A 16,251-nucleotide genomic window follows, 5' to 3' on the forward strand; every position below is an offset into this window, starting at 1 on the left:
CATGCTGTATGGTGCAGCACTTTTTTTTTTTTTTTTTTTTTTTACTTTTTTGTAGGTGCGCCGTCACCTTAATGTTTAGCTGTGTTTTGATCTGTGTTTCTGGTGCGCCGTCACCTGTTTAGCTGTGTTTTCATCTGTTTCTGGGTGTCAAAACAGTGGACGGGGGTTAGCAGGAGCCACCGTCTGACGTCACTACCCAGAATGTAAACAACAATGGCGACCTACATGTTAAATTATATTTACTTTTACTTTATTTATATAGCGCCTTTCCTGTCATAGAATGCAACTCAAAGTGCTTTACATGTCAAGAGAAGATAAGCAAAGCAAGCAAATAAAAACAAAGCAGCTTTAAGACAGTGAAAAACAATATAGCAAACAGAATAAAACCAGCAATAAAAGCAATAGCAAAGAGCAAAAAGAGTAAAAGAGTAAAACGGGCACGGCAGTAAGCATAAATGGGGTCACACACAGGTAAGAACCTACATTAAGACCTACATGTCTTAATAGCCAGGGTTCCTTTTAAGGATTAAACTGGAGGTTCAGAGAAATCTGAGTATACATACAGTACAGACCAAAAGGTTTTGACACATTTCCCCATTTTCCCCATTTGAATGCGTGTCCAAACTTTTGGTCTGTACTGTACGCGACAAGACAATCGATTATTGAGTGAGGTGCGTTCGACTCCGTCACGCTACGTGGCGCCACACGCACTTTCATGTTCTTCTGGTTTCTTCTTTGTTGTTCGTCTTCTTCTCCTACTGTGTTGATAATTCTGGGTTTCGCGGCTCATCACTTCCTGAAGGGGGGGTCCCGGGGCAGTCTCTAGCTCGGCTAAGCGTGGGTTGGTATACATGCAGGAATAACTTGAATTACGACGCATTATATGGCACTAAAAGCTCGATCTCAAAAGCTCCAATTCGGTTCAACTACAGCCCGGCTAAGGTGTTTTTAAAAACAAAATAATAATTAAATTCGATATCGGTTGGATTAAGGCAACAATTCGACTTTCTGTTAGTGCATGTAAATGTACTGAGTGTGTTATAAAGAGGATTCTTGGGGTTGTCTTTGATGTTCTTCACTATATGAAGGATCCTCCTTTGAACAATCATCTCCAGAGGCCCCAGAACAGAACCAGCCTTCTTCATCAGTTTGTCCAGTTTCTTCAAGTCTCTGGTTCTGATGCTGCAGATGTGGATGAAATCTCCACAACAGACTTATAGAAGATATTCAACATCTTGCTGCAAACCGTGAAGGACCTGTTCTGTCTTTCCTTATTTGTTATATGGCCGTTTTGAATCAGAGAATGATGTGGTGGCAAGGAAGAACTAAGAAGCGCTACGTCTGACCACGGCTGAGGTGACAATGACTCTGCATAGAATCAACTCCTCCAAAGCTGCTGGCCCAGACAACCTCCCTTTGAGTGTGCTCAAAGGATGTGCAGTCCAGCTGGCAGATGTTCTCACGGACATCTTCAACATCTCCCTGAGCATTGCCATCGTGTCCACTATGCTTCAAAACCACCACCATCGTCCCTGTGCCCAAGAAGTCGCCTCCGTCATGCCTCAATGACCACTGCCCCATCGCACTCACCCCTACAATCATGAAGTGCTTTGAGAGGCTGATCCTGAGGCACATCAAGAACCATGTGCCTCCCACCCTAGACCCCCTGTGGTTCACGTACAGAGCCAACCGTTCCACCAACGACGCCATCACCACCAACCTCCACTTAGAACTCACCCATCTGGAAAAAAAAGGACACTTACATCAGAATGTTGTTCATAGACTTCAGTTCAGCATTTAACACCATCAACACTTCTCTCTGAAACTGGATCCTGGACTTTCTGACAGAGAGACAGTCCGGATCAGAAATAACTCCTCCAGTACCACCACACTTCGGCACAGGGGCACCTCAAGGCTCTGTGCTCAGTCCACTGCTGTTTACACTCCTGACCCATGACTTCACAGAACTCCACGACTCAAACCACATCATGAAGTTATGATATGTTGTGCCACACAGGTCGCTTAGCTGTTCAGTTATCAAAAGGTTATTCATAATTTTATTCAACAATTATTAATAATTAATAAAGTTGACTATTTATCAAATTGAATTATCAAAATGATATAATCCTCGTTGGGCACCACCTGGTTTTCTAGGAAAATGATAACTTTTAACAGCAGAAATCAGTCTCAGAGATTAGGGTTATTCTGCAGAGTAGCAAACCTTACTATTATCACTTACAGAATAACGGTTGAAGGCGTACTAGTTCGGCACTAGCTCTGTCAAACAGCCATTGTGACCAAAATTGTATGAAACACAAACAACTTCTCATTAAAATCAATCAGAATTTACTTACATACGGGTACCAAGCAGATGTAAAGCGACACCCAAATAAATTCCGATGGCACACTACGATAAACATAAAATCATCACTAACAAAAAAAAACAACAACAATAAAAGTGACACGTAAATGCATGGAATGGAAAAGAAATCAAACGCAATAATAAACATGATATCAACGAACATCTACGGTTCAAAACATTTAAAGATGGCGGGGCTTTGTGATATTTTAAAGATGGACGCGCCCTCGTCAAGCCACGTGCAATCGGACCGGTTTAAACGCGGCGTTTAAAACGTGAATAACTGGCAGAAAATGGCGACTACAAAATAACGAACACAATAATGATGATAATGATGATGATGTAAACAGTAAACTCAGCTCTGAACACAGATGTAGCTCTGAAACGCTCTAAATTAAACTGATACACTCAGGACTCAAAACCTCACGCCTCCTCTGGGTCTCCGGGTGCTGATCAGAGGTTTCTGCTGGGGTTTTTTCCGTTGGAACTCTCAGTCCAAGCGGTCTCCCGTCTCTCTCTCTTCTCCTTCCGACTCTGAAATAAAAAAGGGACAGTGGTGCAGCGTGGCAGCAGTCGGCGGTCCCCATACTGGTCACGGAGCCTAGTCACATTGTCTCGGTGAGCGCGTGGGCCTCCCGGACGTCGGGCGGCGGGACACGTCTCGGTCTGAGCTGGGCAGGCTGACCGGAGGATCCTTGCAAGAGAAACTCAGAGCGGAGAGGGACACTCCAGCTTCGAAGCGGCTCCCCCCTTTTTCAGCTCTCAGGAACTTGGGAGACGTGGTCCAGATGCGCTGGTCGACCGAGGTCTGTCCTGGTCGATGGACGGGGAAAGCGAGTTAGTGGGAGGTGAGAGCCGCGCTCCGGGTGCGCAGCTTCAGCAGGGTCAGCTTCAGCGTGCGCTGATCCCCGGGCTTCTTCCCCCCACCTGGGGGGGGGGGGACGTGGTCTTTGGCGCGGAGCCCAGAGCTGGCCAGCTGCTCCGATGAAAAGTTGAGGACAAGAGAATGAAGCTGTGGCAGCAGCGGAGAATTGCGCTCCGCGGGTGCGTGACGTCATCAGCGCCCCGCTTGTGATTGGATTGCCCGCTGCTTTAGGCGCCGCCCCCCCCCCCCACGCAAGGCATGCTGGTCCTGTAGTTTCTGAGAAGGCGGCCATTTTAGGAGGAACTTGCACCCAACTTGACCGCGACAATCTGCAACTTGTGGTGAGGATGGCTGAAAAGATCATTGGAGTCACTCTCCCCTCTGTCTCGCACGTCTACACCACACGCTGCATCTGCAAGGCAATCAGCATTGTGAAAAACCATCCCTCATATAGACTTCTCTCACCCCTCCGATCTGGCAGAAGGTACCGAAGCATAAGGTCTGCTACTACCAGACTAAAAAACAGCTTCTTCCCCCATGCCATACGACTCGTCAACGCTCAGGGACTGATCTGATCGGAAGTCTGAGGTGGACAGAGAAGAAGAGTGGGGAGAGTACAGTCCCCTGTGGTGCTCCTGTGCTTCTGACCAGCTGGCCGTCAGTGAGCCAGGTGACTGGGGAGGCTCCACCTGTGTCTCCTGGAGATTCTGACGTAGTAATGCAGGCTAGATGGAGTTAAATGTACCGGAGAAACCAGGGAACATGATCCTCACGGTGCTGCTGTTTTTTCCAGATGACTGTGGCATTTTCAGTTCAAGTTGGAGGTTATTCCACGCAGAGGGTGCATAGAAACTAATAGCTTTTCCCCAAGTTAGTCCGAACACGAGGAACAGCCAGGTGCAAAGGGTCATTCAACCTTAAAGCATAATGGCTTTTAGTTCTCTGAAGAAATAAACATAAACAGGAACCAAGCCAAAAAGAGCCTTATAAATCAGAGTCATCCAGTGTGTAAATCGTCTAACATTCAAGCCAGCTTTAGCATACAATTCACAGTGGTGAGTGAGATGCTACAACCAGTTATGAACCTTAGAGCACAGTGGTAGACCGGAGTCAAAGACTGTAGACAGCTGGCTGATGCACACATGTACACAACATCATACACAACATCATAATCAAGAACAGGCAGAAAAGTAGCCGAAATCAGAAACTTTCGTGCTCTGAGGGAAAAACATGCCTTGTTTCTGTAATAAAAACCGAGTTTTACCCTTAGTTTAGAGACCAAATTTTTTATGTGTGCTTGAAACGTAAGCTCCCCATCAATTATTAATCCCAGGTATTTGTAGTTAGTGACCAGCTCAAGAGCTTTACCATGGACAGTTTTAATTGATGGGGTATTCTCCGGGAGAACTGATGAATTTGAAAAAAACATAACTTTGGATTTTTTTTATTTAAAACCAGATTCAGTTTCTCCAAACGAGACTGCACTTCATCAAAGGCAGACTGCAAAAATTCAAAAGCTTGTGCAATTAAGGGTGAGCAGCAGTAGATTACACAATCATCCGCATAAAAGTGATATGAGGCATTTGACAAGTTTCCACACAGCTCATTTATGTAAATTGTGAACAGAATGGGCCCTAACACTGAGCCTTGAGGTTTTTAGTCTTTAGTCATGAGGAGACGATGGATTTGAATTATTAAGAAAAACTCTGAATGTTTGATCTTGTTGGCAACAATCAGAGTTACAGTTGGTTGTTTCTGGAGCTGAATGACGTGATTTATTCACGTCTTGTGGGGTTTAGAGCTGCTGCAGAGCTGAAAAATGTGTTCCTACTGTCAGTACATGCCGTTTGGATAAAGGATGGATCCCTTTATTATTCCAACAGACTGATTAGTACATGAGAGGAAACATTACATTCTGTCTCATTTATTGAAGCTTTAACGCGTCTAAACTGGCAATTGAACCAGCGGCTTTCTAGTGAGAAGCAGATCTCTTTGAAGAGTCACAGTCACCTCACCAAGAATTCTTTTATATACATTTTTATTCAAACAACCAAGAACCGCTTTGAGTCCAAGTTAAATATGTATCCGTGTCATTGTTGAGACACTTGGGTTAAAACGACCTGGAAACCTGTAATATGCAACTGATAGTAGTTTTAAACAGGAACGTTTCCTGTTCTGAAAGAGTTGTAGTCTTTTTATCTCAGACATCATCTCCTGCTGGACTCTGAGCCTCATAAACCGGCAGATCCAGTCTGAGCAGGTTTCCTGGTTCCCTCCCCTGCAGATCTGCAGCTATAAGACGGGTCTGAACAACACAAGCTGAACACAGAGCTGACAACCTCCATTCTCTGCACACCTTATTTGTAGATCAGAGCTCAGACTATTTTCACCTTTGAGGAAGTAAAACTGTCTCAGTCTCAGTTATCGAGAGGAGAAATGGCGCAGAAAGGAGCTCAGTTGGACCAGGAAACCTTTTCTTGTTCCATCTGTTTGGAGGTTTTAAAGGATCCGGTGACTATTCCCTGTGGACACAGTTACTGTATGAAATGTATTAACAACTACTGGGATGAAGGAGAGAAAAAACTCCCCAGCTGTCCTCAGTGTAGACGGACGTTCATACCGAGACCTGCAATGGTGAAAAGCACCATGTTAGCAGCTTTAGCGGAGCAGATGAAGAAGACGGGACTCCAAGCTGCTTCTGCTGATCACTGCGATGCTGGACCTGAAGATGTGGCCTGTGATTTCTGCTCTGGAAGAAAACTGAAAGCCATCAAGTCCTGTTTAGTCTGTCTGGTCTCTTCCTGCGAGAAACACCTTCAACCTCATCATGATGTGGCTCCATTAAAGAAACACAAGCTGGTGGATCCCTCCAAGAACCTGCAGGACAACATCTGCCCCCGTCATGATGAGGTGAGGAAGATGTTCTGTCGTACTGATCAGAAGTGTATCTGTTATCTCTGCTCTGTGGATGAACATAAAGGCCACGACACAGTCTCAGCTGCAGCAGAAAGGACTGAGAGGCAAAGAGAGATGGAGGTGAATCGACAACAAATCCAGCAGGAGATCCACGACAGACAGAAAGATGTGAAGCTGCTTCAGCAGGAGGTGGAGGCCATCAATCAGTCTGCTGATAAAACAGTGGAGGACAGTGAGGAGATCTTCACTGAGCTGATCTCCCTCCTCCAGACAAGAAGCTCTGATGTGAAGCAGCAGATCAGATCCCAGCAGGAAACTGAAGTGAGGAGAGTCAGAGAGCTGGAGGAGAAGCTGCAGCAGGAGATCACTGACCTGAAGAGGAGAGACCCTGAGATGAAGCAGCTCTCAGACACCGAGGACCACAACCAGTTCCTCCACAACTACCCCTCACTGTCACCACTCAGTGAGTCCACACACTCCTCCAGCATCAGCATCCGTCCTCTCAGCTACTTTGAGGATGTGACAGCAGCTGTGTCAGAGGTCAGAGGTCAACTACAGGACATCCTGAGAGACACGTGGACAAACATCTCTCTGACCATCACTGATGTGGATGTTTTACTGCCACAACCAGAACCGAAGAGCAGAGCTGGATTCTTGAAATATTCATGTGAAATCACTCTGGATCCAAACACAGTAAACACAGAGCTGTTACTGTCAGAGGAGAACAGAAAGGTGACTTATATGAAGAAACGTCAGTCTTATTCTGATCATCCAGACAGATTCACTACATATTCTCAGGTCCTGAGTAGAGAAAGTCTGACTGGACGTCATTACTGGGAGGTGGAGAAGGAAGCAGGTAAAGTTGAGGTAGCAGTTTCATACAAGAATATCAGCAGATCAGGGTTTGAAAGTGCATTTGGAGTAAATGACAAATCTTGGTCACTAGAATGTCTCAGACAGATATGAATTTTGGTACAACGACATCAGTTCCTCCATCTCAGGTCCTCCTTCCTCCAGAATAGGAGTTTACCTGGATCACAGAGCAGGTGTTCTGTCCTTCTACAGCGTCTCTGAAACCATGACCCTCCTCCACAGAGTCCAGACCACCTTCACTCAGCCGCTCTACACTGGAGTTTGGGTTGGTAACACTGATGGAAACTCGCTGAGTTCTGTAAACTCAAATGAACTTGTTTCCTCTTCATGTTTTTATCTCAGTTTTTATGGATTTTCTTTTCTTCTCAGAGTTGAACGTCTCAGGCTTCCGGTGTAGCGACTAATGGACTAGGACGTGTTTTTTTGAGCTCCTGCAACAACCTTTAAAAATATCTATTTTTGGTACAGCTTTTTCATCTTCCTTCGGTTTATTTTTCCCGACCTTCATTATTCTACTTTGGCCTCGTATTTTTGCCGACCAAAATGCCTCCAAAACTTAAACCATCCGCACCACCGCCGCGGCCCTCTCCGCACGCAGCATCCCCGCCTCGTGGTGACCCCCCGTCCAGCCTGGCCGAGGCCGCCGGGGCCGCTCCTTCACACGACTTTAAGGCCGAGCTGCTCGCATCACTCCGCGTTGAGATGGCGGCTGTTTTTAAAGCGGAGCTTCAGGCTGCTTTAAATGAAAACCTGTCGAGCATCAAGACTGAGCTGCAAGCGGTGAAGTCGGAATTATCAAAAAGCATTACAAACATCCAGTCTGATGTGCGCGCTCTGAAGAACACCGTGGTTGAAATGGAAACATCTCTTTCATCCTGCACCGATGACATCACAACCTTACAGGCTAAAGTGGAGCATCTGTCAGCTGAACTGATGAGGCTGGATGGTAAATGCGAGGATCTGGAGGCGAGATCCCGGCGCAATAACATACGGATCGTGGGAATTCCTGAAGATTTTTCCACCTCTTCTGCTGTTACGGATATTCCCTCTCTGCTCAAGGAGGCTTTCAGCCTGGAGAAGGAGCCTCTCCTGGACCGGGCGCACCGCACCCTCCAGCCGAAGCCGAAGCCCGGAGAGCACCCTCGTCCCATCATCGCCCGTCTGCACTATCATACAGACTGTGTGGATATATTGCGCCGAGCCAGGGCTCAGCAACGGATTACGTGTGGAGAGTTGACTTTTTCTGTCTTTCCCGACCACACCCAGAAGACGGCCCGTGCCCGAGCCGCCTTTCATGACGTCCGCCGCCGGCTCCGCGAGATCCCGGGGATCCGCTACGGTCTGCTGTACCCCGCCCGCCTCCGCATCACTCACAACGGCGCAGAAAGGGAGTTCAGGTCGGCAGAGGAGGCCAGCGCTTTCATCACGTCGCTCAAAGTCTAGTTGAACTTTTTTCAGTTCATCAGTGTCGGTTTTTTTTTTTTTTTTTTTTTTTTTCTCTCTCCCATATATACACGGTATGTGGTTTTCAGTTTAACTTGGTCGTGATTGGTTGTACCTCTCTGTTAATGTTGCTGGGCTTGCAGGAGCTCAACACGAAGCTTGTTAGTTATTATCTTGTTAGTTATGCTTAAAGCCGTAAGTGTTCTTTTCAGGGATCTGACTCCTTCTGGAGTTTGCACTGGGTTCTCCATCGTTTGGGGATGGGGTCGTTGTAAGTGCAATTGGGGGGTGGGGGGTGGGGGGTTCAGTAGGTTAAGTTTGTTGTTGTTTTCAATTTTCCCCCCCTTTTATTTATTTTTTTTTATTTTTATTTTTTTCTCCCTTTTTTTTTTTCTCTTCTTCTTCTTTCCTCTTTCTTTCTCTTTCTTTCTTTCTTTCCTCCCTCCATCCCTTTCTTTCCTTTCCTTCCTTGGGGATCCGCATTCGGTACATCTCTATCTTTAGGAATTTAACATATGGCCACTAATACTGGTACTTCTGTGAGGTTGTTGAGCTGGAATATTAAAGGCATGGGGAGTCCAATTAAGAGAACGAGAATATTTGCTCACCTGAGACGTCTTAAAGCTGACTTAGTGTTCCTTCAGGAAACCCACATGCGCACCAAAGACCAGGTCAGACTTAAATGTCCCTGGGTTTCTGAGGTGTTTCACTCTGATTTCAACTCTAAGGCCAGGGGGGTTGCTATATTAATTGGTAAGTCAATGCAGTTTTCAGCATCTAAGGTGATTTCAGACAAAAACGGCAGATACTTAATTGTGGCGGGTACGCTATTTCATATTCCCATATTATTAGTTAATATATATGCCCCCAATTTTGACAACCCACACTTTATGAACAAGCTTTTTGAATGTCTCCCCTCATTGAACGACAGTCTTCTTATAATTGGCGGGGATATGAACTGCGTAATTGACCCCAAACTAGACCGCTCCAGCCCACGAAATCTGACTCCTTCTTCAATGTCGAGGTCTCTTTCAGATTTTGTGTCCAAGAACGGTTGCACCGATCCTTGGAGATTTTATAACCCTTGTACCAAAAAATATTCCTTCTTTTCTCAGATGCATCAATCTTTCTCTCGGATTGATTATTATTTTATTGATGCTAAACTAATTCCCAAAGTACTGTCTGTTGATTATCATCCTATTGTGATCTCCGACCACGCTCCTCTTTCTTTGGATATTCAGTTCTCTTCACAGCCACGCTACTCAACATCTTGGAGGTTCAATACATTACTTCTCTCAGATGATAAGTTCACCAATTTTATTACAACTAAAATTGATGATTACATCTCTATAAATCAAAATGATATGGAACCAATTTCATCTTCACTGCTGTGAGAATCATTAAAAGCATATTTGCGGGGACAAATTATCTCCTTCTCTGCTCACTTGAATAAGTCCCGGAAAGCCAAATTACAAGAACTCTCTATTAAGATCACAAAATTGGACCAACAACTTGCTACTTGCCCCTCTCCCAGTTTTCTTAAGCAACGTGTCGATTTACAGACTGAATTTGATCTCCTTACCACTAATGACGCAGAGCGACTTCTCTTACGATCACGCTCCGTATATTATGAACATGGAGACAAGGCAAGTCGGCTCATGGCTCATCAGTTACGTCGCCAGGCAGCCTCACGTATGATCCTTCAGATAAAAGATTCATCAGGCTCATTGCATCAGGATCCCACCGCCATTAATTCTGTCTTTCACTCATTTTATTCCTCTTTATATACGTCTGAATCTCCATCTGGCTCCACTGAATTGAATTCATTCTTAGATAGCCTCAACTTTCCTGTTATAGGCTCCGATGCTGCTAAAAATCTTGACTCGCCATTAACGGTAGAAGAAATTAATCTCGCTGTGAGAAGTATGCAAAATAACAAAGCTCCTGGCCCTGATGGATTTCCAGTGGAATTTTTTAAGAAATTTCAGGATAAATTGTCCCCTTTATTGCATGCTGTTTATAAGGAATCACTGGAACATGGCACTCTCCCTCCCACTTTAAGGCAAGCCTCCATAAGTCTCCTCTTAAAAAAAGATAAGGATCCAACTCTCTGCGGCTCATACAGACCTCTTTCGTTAATAAATGTAGATGCTAAGATCCTGGCTAAAGCCTTGGCTTATCGCTTGGAGAACATTGTGCCAACTATTGTCTCAAATGAACAGACAGGATTTGTTAAGGGGCGACAGTTATTCTTTAATGTGCGGACACTTTTAAATATTATTCACTCTAAAACTGTCACCACAACACCTGAAGTCGTAATCTCGGTCGATGCTGAAAAGGCATTTGATAGGATTGAATGGGACTATTTATTTACTGTACTGAAGAAGTTTGGGCTGGGGAATGGGTTCATTTCTTTGATTCGTCTCCTTTACACGTCTCCACAAGCAAGCGTTTCCACTAATGGCATTCAGTCCAATTTTTTTACTCTAGCCCGTGGCACCAGACAGGGGTGTCCCCTCTCTCCCCTATTATTCGCACTAGCTATAGAGCCCCTGTCAATTTTTCTGAGGTCCTCCCCCACTTTTACTGGGATCTCCCGATTGGGAACAGAATATAAGCTGTCACTTTACGCTGATGACTTACTGTTATATGTCTCGGATCCTGTCCTCTCCATTCCTTCAATTTTATCTGCTTTCCAGAGATTCGGGTCTTTCTCAGGCTATAAAGTGAACGTATCTAAAAGTGAATGCTATCCCATTAATGACTCAGCAACACAGCTCGTACAGTCAGATATCCCTTTTAAGATTAGTCCTTCCGGCTTTAGGTATCTTGGGATCAATGTAACCAGAACGTTAAGCTCTCTTTTTTCTGCTAATCTCTCACCTTTAATGTCTACAATTAAATCTGACCTCCATAGATGGAAAAGCTTACCTCTTTCATTAATTGGAAGAATTAACGCAGTTAAAATGAATATTTTGCCCAAATTTCTATTTCTGTTCCATTGTCTTCCACTTTTCTTACCAAAACACTTTTTTAAAATAATTGATCAAACTATTTCTGACTTCTTATGGTGTGGGAAGGCTCCTAGAATCCGCAAATCCACACTTCAGAGATGTAAATTCAATGGCGGACTGGCACTTCCCAATTTCCAACTGTATTATTGGGCAGCACATATTCAAAAAATTTCATTTTGGTTCAAATCGGTGAATATGCCATGGTGTAAATTGGAGGCACAGTCATGCATTTCATCCTCTTTACCTGCTCTACTTACCTCATCTATTCCATCCAACCTCTCTGTCTTAACAAATAATCAAGTGGTTCACTCCACACTTAAAATTTGGTATCAATTTAGGAAACACTTCAAATTTAAGTCAGCATCTACTTTAGCTCCATTACTGAACAATCATTTATTTCGACCTCCGCTTACAGATTCAACCTTTCTCATATGGCATAATAAGGGCCTGAAAAGTTTTGGAGATCTTTACAAGGATGGTATCTTTCGCAGCTTTGCAGATCTCTCAGGTGAATTTAATCTCCCGCCTTCTCATCTCTTCCGATACTTTCAGATTAGACACTGCGCTAAAGCTTTGTTTCCAGTTTTTCCATCCTCTCCGCCGACTCTACAGTGGGAGGTGCTTTTAAGCCATGATCCACTTCAAAAATCACTGATCTCTAAGGTTTACGATGACCTTCTGTCTTTCGATCTCTCTCCAGTTATTAAAGTTAGGGCTGTCTGGGAAGATGAACTGGATCTAAATTTGGAGGATGACTGGTGGGACGCTGCTCTTAAAAAAATTTACACAAGTTCATCCTGCGCTCGTCTTACACTTATACAGTTTAAAGTACTGTTTAGAGTCCACTTTTCTAAAGCTCGACTCTCACAGATCTATCCCAGTGTCACTGACGAATGCGACAAATGTCATGCCTCGTCCTGCAATTTAACCCATGTTTTACTCTTGCCCACTACTTTCTCGCTTTTGGTCGAATTATTTTGACACCATGTCAAAAATACTCTCGGTGAATATAATAGTCTCCCCCCATGTTGCCATATTCGGGCTCCCAGAGGACCATGGCCGGTTTACTTCAAACCAAATAGACATTTTGGCTTTTACTTCCTTACTGGCAAGACGCCACCTTCTTCTCCACTGGAAGTCGACTAAGGCTCCTTCTAGTACCCAGTGGCTCAACGACACCATGTTTTTTCTGAAGCTGGAAAAGATTAAATATTCACTGAAGGGTAGTTGCAACAAATTTTATAATAAGTGGCTTCCCTTTCTTACATTCTTCCACTCTCTCCAGTCCCTGCCTCCTGATTGACGGATCCCCCCCCCCTCCCTCTCTTCTCTCATTCCTCTCTTTCTTCCTCCTTGTTATTTATCTTTTTATTTACTTTTCTTTTGTTTTTGGGTTGTTTTTTTTTTTTTTTTTTTTTTTTCTTTCCCCTTTTTACTCATCTATTTTTTTAATTAATACTGTTTAGCTTAAATACTTAAATATTACTTATATATAAGAATATAATAATTTTCGTGTATTTGTCATTGTTTTGTGTGGATTTTTTGTTCTGTTCTTAATCCCAAAAAAAAAAAAAGGAGGTAGACTGTATATCTTTTTTTTGTTTATTCCTGTTCAACTGTGCCTTACCCCCTAATAAAAATATCAAAACAAAGAGTTGAACGTCTCAAACTCTGATCAATGGAGAGAAGTTTTTGTTCTATAAGTTTATGTTTTTGTTGTTATTTCCTCTTTTGGAGGTGGAAGTTGTTCTTTTGTAGTTTCACCTGGGAAATATTAATAATATTAACATGTTCTATTTCAGTATAAAAACACAGAAATAAGCCTGTATTGTAATTGTTGTTAATTGATAGTTTTGATGTGTTTCTATGTTGTATTTCTCTTTTCTTCCACTTCATGGACTCCAACAAAATGTTTTCTTCAGTCTGCATTCCAGGATTTGACTCAAATCTGAGGGAGAAAACATGAATCTAATATTCCAGTCAAACAGAGACAGTTTTCCTTCTGAAACATCCCAAAGTCCAGAGTTCATGTTCACAACAGATCATATTTCTGGATTTAAATGTGTCTTTACTGGTTTTACTGCTCTTGTTCTGGCCAGACTTCACTCAGAAAAGAGGCCTGAAACCTCCACAGTCCTGTTTTCCTGACCTCCACTCTCCAGCGGTGCAGTGTCAGGTTTTCCTTCAGCATTCATCCAGACAGACTTCTGTTCACATTTGATCATCTACAATATTTATGTTTATTTCTTTTTTAAGGTTTCTGCTCTTTCTGTAACTTTCTGTCCTGAACATTGTATCCTGGTTCACGTCTGCAACCTCAGGACCTGGAAACAGTGAAGATCAGGAGTCTCGGGAGTGACGTCACACCGCCCCCTACAGGAAGATGATTGCATGACACGTAAAGAGGTTTTTAAATAGGAAAGAAGTCACGTGTTTAAACACTTTCCCTCCAGTCTGGGTTTCATGTTGTATTTGTTGAATCTTGAAAATCCCCCAAAATGTCTCGTCATTTACAATTTAGGAAAAGGTTTTTGAGGTAAAGGATGTTATTAAAAACTTTTGTTGTTGCTGGATATGAAAGTTAATATTATTAGGGATGCAGAATGTAAAATAATTGAATGTTACTATGTTTAAACACTGAAAATAAAATGATTACTCAATAGTTTACCTGTCTGACATGTGTCTTATTATTATAAAGTCTTAAATATGTGGATCCAGACTTCAGCAGATATTCAAATGTAAACTCAGACGTCCCAACTGGAGCCTGGTGTTAGTTTCAGTGTTTTAAAGTTACTCCATGTAATACCGCTACTTCGTTTGACATTTTGTTTTGTTTAATCGCGTCATTTTGGACACAAGCCACAACAAAGAGAGACAGTTTCTTCCCCCAAGCTGTTGCTCTGATGAACTCTCATCACTCATAGAGTGTCAGAGTAATCAATCGCTGTTCAATAATAATAATAATAATTAATAATAATAACCACAATCATATGCTGTAACAATGCACCTCTTAATAACCATGTCTACTTCATACTGCTGCACCTTTCACCTTTTTTTAATTGTATATATATGTTAATCTTGTTCACCACTGCACTTTGTATGCAACTGTAAATTGTTCATCTTTATCTGCCCGCAGACTTTCTCCATGGTTAGTTTTTATATAAATCTCTTCCTGGGCTGGTTCCTACTTATCTATGTTCATACATGTGTAGAGACGCTATGTTGGTTCCTCGAGCCAACACTGAACTTGGAAAAAAAGCCTTCAGATCTGCTGCTCCCTGGTCCTGGAACGACCTTCAGAACGACCTTCAGAATGATCTGAGGTCACCTGAACTGATCACTCTGGGGGAATTTCATTCCATTTTAAAGGATCGAGAAAATATTTCTCTTGGCCAATGTGATTGTTTTTAATCGAATAGTACTGAAAGGTTTTACATTATACAGACCTGTCGTGTTCCTGAGTTTATGTCGTATGTTATTTGTGTCACTGACTGTAGTGTGTGACTGCTGTTTGTTGTTGTTTTTTTCGCTGTTGTAACACTGTTTCTACTGCCCTCTTGGTCAGGTCACTCTTGGAAAAGAGATTTTAATCTCAATGAGTCTTTACCTGGTTAAATAAAGGAAAATAAGAGCTGTCATTTGCCTATTTATGAATGAATACTTTGTTACAGCCTCAAAAGGTTCCATATAAAATACATAGAAATACATAAAAATTAGAGGTCACACATTAAAATACATGCAAACATCTGTTCCAATGTTTCCATAGTCCAGATGTGCATACCTTGTATCACTCGATGTTCGATGTTAGTGAGTGCAGTTATTAGACAATTTTCTGACTCATGGAGTCGACACTCAGCAGAGCATGGAAGGTGGGGACATAACAATTAACAAATAAAGTGCTTGCACTTGTTCATCTTGGAAGCTTAAGGAGGATCCTGAACGCATCATTATATGCTACCTGCAACTTCTTTAGCTTGGCGGTGGTATAATTACACTAAAGGTGAGCTGTGTAAAGAGGTGTACAATACAGGACTGTCTCAGAAAATTAGAATATTGTGATAAAGTTCTTTATTTTCTGTAATGCAATTAAAAAAACAGAAATGTCATACATTCTGGATTCATTACAAATCAATTGAAATATTGCAAGCCTTTTATTCTTTTAATATTGCTGATCATGGTTTACAGTTTAAGATTAAGATTCCCAGAATATTCAATTTTTTTGAGATGGGATATTTGAGTTTTCCTTAAGGTGTAAGCCATGATCAGCAATATTAAAATAATAAAAGGCTTGCAATATTTCAGTTGATTTGTAATGAATCCAGAATGTATGACATTTTTGCATTACAGAAAATAAAGGACTTTATCACAATATTCTAATTTTCTGAGACAGTCCTGTAGGCTCTGAATAGATTTACTTTAACATCAGCTGTGCACATCTGGAATATCCGGGCAAGCATATTGGCTTATTTATGTGTTTATTTGTTTATTTAAAAAGGATCCCCATTAGTATTCGCCATGGGAAGACTATTCTTCCTGGGGTCCACACATGGACATACAAAAGATAATATAAAAGATGATAATATAATAATAATATAATAACATAACAATAAAGATGACAATAATCCAACTCAAAAAGGGTGAAAAATGTTCACTATAATTCCTGAAATAATAAATTGAACCAAAAATAAAAGATTAAGTAACCAACCATCCACATCATAGAAGTGTATATATATATATATATATATATATATATATATATATATATATATATATATATATAT

At 42.3% G+C, this 16,251-nt stretch overlaps 1 pseudogene; it reads left to right on the forward strand.

Moving 5' to 3' along the window:
- Window positions 1-5,568: 5,568 nt before the first annotated feature.
- On the forward strand, window positions 5,569-7,325 carry LOC133451831 (tripartite motif-containing protein 16-like; annotated as a pseudogene).
- The last annotated feature ends 8,926 nt before the right edge of the window (window positions 7,326-16,251 follow it).

The sequence above is a fragment of the Cololabis saira genome, chromosome 10 (assembly GCF_033807715.1).
Source record: "Cololabis saira isolate AMF1-May2022 chromosome 10, fColSai1.1, whole genome shotgun sequence".
NCBI classification, from domain to species: Eukaryota; Metazoa; Chordata; class Actinopteri; order Beloniformes; family Belonidae; genus Cololabis; species Cololabis saira.